The sequence below is a fragment of the Mandrillus leucophaeus genome, unplaced genomic scaffold, assembly GCF_000951045.1.
Source record: "Mandrillus leucophaeus isolate KB7577 unplaced genomic scaffold, Mleu.le_1.0 Scaffold424, whole genome shotgun sequence".
NCBI lineage: Eukaryota > Metazoa > Chordata > Mammalia > Primates > Cercopithecidae > Mandrillus > Mandrillus leucophaeus.
This window is the reverse complement of record NW_012104521.1, coordinates 1,753,185-1,759,655: the sequence shown is the minus strand read 5'-3', so window position 1 is coordinate 1,759,655 and position 6,471 is coordinate 1,753,185. Positions and strand designations below refer to the sequence as shown.

The following is a 6,471-nucleotide window of genomic DNA, read 5'->3' as shown; positions in this document are numbered from 1 at the left end:
GTGAGTAGAGAAATGCCATCAGGTCATGGCAGGATTAGGTGGGTCTGAGGTCAGACTTTCTTTGGGTGGGGCTTGCCACAGCCATTGTTGGGGTTAGGGAGATGGTTCTCAGGCCAATGAGGTTATGTTCCAGAGGAGATTATGGCTGCCTTTCCTGTGCCATATAGTTCACCAGGCAAGTAGAGGATAGCCGGCAGCAAAAGGCCTCACCCATTTGCCATGCAGTTGGTGAGATAGTCTTGCTCCCACAGTGTTCTGCCAACGGTGCCAAGTTTATATCAAAGCAGCATGCATAAAGGACTCAGAGCTTGCCCCAGGCCATAATCTTCCCTGCTGAGAAAGCAAGCATGGCTTTCAGACTTCATCTCTGCCTGTCTACTTACAATGTTAGTGGCTGCTCCTGCACTCGAATCTGCAGCAGTTCTCATTCTCCCCTCCAGATTCTGCTCCAGAAAATTCATGCCCAGTGGAAATTATTATAAAAACACAGTTGGAAGCTTCTTTCACCCTGTGGCACCTCCCTAATTCTGCTGGCTGTCTTACCTGAGGCCCCCTGTGAGATATAGTCAGGGATGGCCTCCCTGGACTCGAGCTGGAGACTGGAAGTACTTACAAGGCTCTTCTTACTGCTTCTAATTTTATATTTTGTGTGACCCCCTAAATTAATTTCAGCTCTCGGTAACGTTAAATCCTTTTCCCATGATCTGGATTTTCAGATTCACTAGTGGAGATGTGTGTTCTGAGGCTGGTTTTCCCCCTTGCATTTTGGGAACTCATAGTTTTTCACCTGTCTCATGAAGTTTGCAGCAGTGTGCTGGTTTTTTGAAAGAATCTGTGAATTCTTTTGGTTTTCCTGGTACATAGTTGTGGTGGTTCTTGGAGTAAAAATTCATGATGTGCGTCTCCACACACTATTCTGTCCATTCAAGTGGGAGCTGCATGTTAGTCCTGTCTCTTACCTGCCATCTTCCTCCCCCACTTAGCACATGATCTATACTAAAAATGTTTATGTGCCCTTGAAAAGAATGCATACAGTTGGCCCTCTTCCATATTTGTGGGTTCTGCATCCACATATTTAATTAACTGCCAATCAAAAACATTTGGGAAAAAATACAATAAAAATAACAATGCAATGACAACGAATAATAGAAAATTTTAAAAAATAACAATATAACAACTACTTACATACTATTTTGATTGTATTAGGTATTTAGTTATTATAAGTAATTTAGAGATAATTTAAATATATAGAAGTGTGTGTAGGTTATATGAAGATACTAAAATATTTTATAAAAAGGGCTTGAGCATCTGCAGATTTTGGTATCTGTAGGGCATCATGAAACCCTCAAATTCCAAGGAATCACTGTATTTTGCCCTCGTTGGGGACATAATCTAAACACATCAGTTAGGTCGAGTTGGTTTGTAGTGTTTTTTAAACTTCTATATCCTTCCTGAATTTCTGTCTTATTATTCTATCAAGAAAAGAACCTTGAAATATTATCCAACTTTGTACTTTTCACAATGTTTTATTATGTTTTATCTAGAATGCAGTTAAGTTATTTGGAATACAATTGCTTTTTTGAGACTTGCTTTCAAGCTTTCTTAGGTCAAATGTAGGAGAGTTTTTATAGCTAATTTAGCCCCACCTCTAAGATAAAACTTTTTTCTAATGGGTGGGAACACAAACTATTTCTGACTCTATGTATGGTTGAGGATTGTTATAGTTCTTTCTGACCATTCTTTCCATGAGCTGGATAATTTCCTCACTATAGCCAAACATATTCAGCCAATGACTCAAGAAGACCTTCTGACATTCCCTGGAATTCTCTCTGTCTATATATTTGTATATTAATTGTATATATTTGTATATGTTATTTCTTTAGTATTTGTGGATATTTAGTCCCACAATTGCTAGCCACCTTGTCCTGCCCATACTCCAGACTCTGTCTCCTCAATTTGTTGAGATCACTGGGGTCTCTTTGGGTTTCCACTTTCTGTACAACACCCTGGAAATGCTCTAGACAGTGAGTTGAGGCACTTATAGACTAAATTTCATTTGTTTGCAGGTTGTCTAATATCTAAAAAGCATTGTGTCTTATCTTTTCTATTTGTCTTACTTGTTAAGGTGGGAGAGTAAATATGGTCCCTTTTCTTATATTATGGCCAAAAGTATAAGTCTCTTAAGTACCTACTTCTTAAATATATATAGAAAAGTAAGGATAATCAGATATCTTATCCTTAAGAAAATCTATAACGTGGAAGGAAAGAAGGAAGGAAGAAAGGAAAGGGAAGGGAAGGGAAGGGAAGGGAAGGGAAGGGAAGGGAAGGGAAGGGAAGGGGAGGGGAGGGGAAGGGAAGGGAGGGGAAGGGAAGGGAAAGAAGAAAGAAAGAAAAGAAAGAAAGAAAGATCTATTACGTGAAAGAGAGAGACAAACTGAAAATTAAAACCTAGTAGAACCAGAACTAATGCAGAAAAAAGAACTTTAACAAATAAAAAAGTATAAATCTGTCTTAGGGAGTAACAAGGTGATATAATACATCTATAAACATCTAAGAAAGAGGAAAATGATGAAATTGCAAATATGATAGACAATTATCATTTGAAATTTTAGCAGAAATGTTAAAAAATAAAACCAAGTTAATATTTCAGGAAACAAAACAAAGTAATTGGAATAGAATAAAAGTGATAAAATATTCAGAAAAATCAATCCAGATGTCAACCATCAGATTATTAGGTATTCCAGAAAGAAAAAAGATAAAACATAAGGAAAAAAATCATTAAATGTATAGGGTGAAGATCTCATATGTGAAGAGAGTGATAATTTAATTTCAAATGCCTAATTTTTAGTTTCATTTTTAATATTTTATTTTAAATTTCAACTTTTATTTTAGATACAGGGCGCATATATGCAGGTTTGTTACATGAGGATATTGCACAATGCTGAGGTTTGGGGTAAAGATCCCAACACCCGGGTAGTAAGCAGAGTACGCAATAGGTAGTTTTTCAACCCACACCCTCCTCCCTCACTCCCCCTCCTAGTAGTCCACAATGTCTATTGAGCCCATATTTATGTCAATGTGTGCTTAATGTTTAGCTCCTAAATGTAAGTGAAAATGTGATATTTCTGTTCCTGCATTAATTCACTTAGGATTATGTCTTGCAACTGCATCTATGTTGCTGCAAAGCACATGGCTTTATTCTTTTAATGGTTGTGTAGTATTCTATGGTGTATACATACCACATTTTTTTTAACTAATCTACCATTGATGGGCACCTGGGTTGATTTCATGTCTTTGCTATTGTGAATAGTGTGGCAATGAACATACAAATGCATGTGTCTTTTTGGCAGAATGATTTATTTTCCCTTGGATATACACCCAGTAATGGGATTTCTGGGTAGTTCTGTGTTAAGGTCTTAGAGAAATCTCCAGACTGCTTTCCATGGTGGCTGGACCAATTCACATTCCCACCAATAGTGTATAAGCATCTCCTTCTTCCACAGCTCACCAGCATCTGTTGTTTTTTGACTTTTTAGTAATAGCCATTCTGACTGATGTGAGATGATATCTCATTGTAGTTTTGATATTCATTTCTTTAATGATTAGTGGTGATGAGCATTTTTTCATATTTTTTGGCTGCTTATATGTATTCTTTTGAGAATATCTGTTTGTTCCCTTCTCCTATTTTTAAATGGGGTTATTTTACAACCATCTGATCTTCAACAAGGCTGACAAAAACAAGGGGAAAGTATGCCCTATTCAATAGATAGTGCTAGGGTAACGGGGTAGTCATATGCTGAAGACTGAAGCTGGGCCCCTAGTTTTCACTGTACACAAGTTTTTTTTTTTAGTCATGCTGAATTATTTTAAATTATGTACAAAGATGTAACAAGTCACCCAGAGACCATTTAACACACTGTTCTGTTCGTCCACCAGTCTCTTGTCTCTGTCTTTAGCAAAAGTGAGGTGGACACCCTTTCCTCGGGGAAGAGAAGCCCATAGTTTGTTGCCCTTGACAATAACAAAAAATGTTGGAAAGCCAGGTGGCAAAGCTGCTGCCATTGGCGTCTTTCACGTGAACCATGGCGAAATATCCAGGGTGCCTCTCTCTGTTGGTGATCACACCAATTCTTCCCAAGTTAGCACCTCCAGTTACCATACACTGGTTACCAGCATCAAGCTTGATGAAATCAGTATCTTGCCAGTCTCCAAATCAATCTGAATGGTTTCATTAACCTTGATGAGGGGATCAGGGTAGCAGATGGTATGAGTATCATGAGTCAACAGATGAGGGATTCCTTTTGTGCCCACTAAGATTTTTCTCACTTTGCATAACTTGTACTTAACCTCCTCAGGTGTAATATGATGTACACCAAAGCAACCCTTGGTGTCATAGAGCAGACAGAAATTGTCTCCCTTGTCAATGCTGATGACATCCATAAATCTAGCATGGTGGGTTATATCAGTTTGGATCTTGCCATCTATCTTAATGAATCGCTGCAAGCAAATCTTCTTCATTTCTTCTCAGGGCATACTTAAGTCTATTCCTTAGGAAAATGATGAGGGAGAGACACTCTCTCAGTTTATGAGGACTGGTGGATTGACAAGGAGCAAATACACTGGTCAATGTATCCAGCATCCACTACTTTGGAGCTGCCACCCACTTCAGATACTTTGTGGGACCAGGAGCCATGGCTGCATTAGGCATGGAAACAGCCAAAAAATAACTCAAAATGGATGAAAGATTTAAATGTAACACCTCAAACTGTAAAATTCTAGAAGACAAATTAGGAAATACCCTTCTTGATATTGGCTTTGACAAAGAATTTTTGGCTAAGTCCCCAAAAGCAGTTGTAACAAAAACACAAATAGACATGTGGGGCCTAACAAAACTAAGAAGCTTCCGCACATAAAAAAAGAGACTATCAACAGAGTAAACAGACAACCTGCAGAACAAGAGAAGACATTCGCAAACTATGCATCAAACAAAGGCTTAATAACCAGAATCTATAGGGAACTTAAACAAATCAGCAAATAATTTCTAGTCTCTAGTGGCACAGGAAATACAAAAAGGTACCACACCAATGCACGTTATTATGCAATATCATAATACCAGTGATGGAGGGAGGATTCACTAACTTCTAGAGAGAAAAACACTTCCCAGGAAGGAGCAATCAGAATAACATCATGTTTTTCCACAGCAACACTTGGTACTGCAAGACAATGAAAGATCTGATAGAATATTTGTTAACATTTGTAAATAGAAGAAATTATATAATGAAAAAACTGAGACAATAATTAACTCTAGAGAAAATAATGAAGTTTCAAAAGACAGGAAATGTAACATATTACACTGCTTTCTTATTTAGTAAACAATATTTATATATTCACAATAATGAAACTACGTCATCAACTAATAATTAGGATGTACTATATTGATAATGTACACACAATATAATATATAACATATATTTGAAGATGAGAGTTGGCATGGATCAGTTTACCTTCTTTTTCAAAATAATAAATTTATTATACATTTATAATTAATAAATCAAGGGAAAGAAATACAGTCATGTTACTTAGGTTTTGAAAAATGAAGAAATTATGGCTAATGCCAGAAGATATAACTAAAAGTATTAATACTCCTTCTAAGCAATTTAGAGAAGAGCAATGTAGAGGACACTGATTTCAAAAGAATCCTCTGATACTATTAATAATTATGTGCATGAATTATTTGATTAAAAATTAAGACATTATATAATTTTAATATAATATTTAAAATATATTGATTCAGTGTCCTGTGTCCTAGGGGAAGACTTAAATCCTCTTTGGAGAAAGAAACGATCAGATGGCTGCCTCCTTTAATTTTACCCAAACCAACTTCTTTAAGTTTCCCTATCTGCCATCTTTTGATCCAGGAATTTATTTTTATTTCAAAGCAGAGCAACTAAAAGATGAGGCAACATGTACCCCCATATTCATCTTATTTATGCAAATCCTAAATATACCAATGAAAGGAAAAACAGGCACATGCACACCCAAGATATTCCCAAGCATGAATTTGGTTGTTCATTTTTATTCACCACCCACCTGCCATCTCGTCTATTCAATATCCCTTCTAAATTTTAATCTAGTTTTTTTTCTTGAGGTGATATTAGCCAAACCACATGCTATTCCACTGCTAATTGCTTTCCCTCTCTATGTGAACAGAGTCCTGTGTCCAGCACGGTCAGGGATTATAGCTCAACTGCTAATTTTGCTTCCGGTCTACTTGATCCCCTTACAGGTGTGTTCGTAGCTTACTTCACTTTGGTGTTCAAAAACTTACAGGTATCATAATATTTATTCTCCCTTATCTTACCTGCATATTCATATATATTACTGACCAAGGCATGTTCTTCTGATTTAGTACATTTTACTGCTATTAAAATTCAAATCCAAATATTCCCAATCACATTATTATAACTTTTC

The 6,471-nt window shown here is 36.6% G+C and overlaps 1 pseudogene; it reads right to left on the bottom strand.

The window, feature by feature from the left end:
* Nucleotides 1-3,861: 3,861 nt before the first annotated feature.
* LOC105548869 lies at nucleotides 3,862-4,693 on the bottom strand (annotated as a pseudogene).
* Between the last annotated feature and the right edge of the window lie 1,778 nt (nucleotides 4,694-6,471).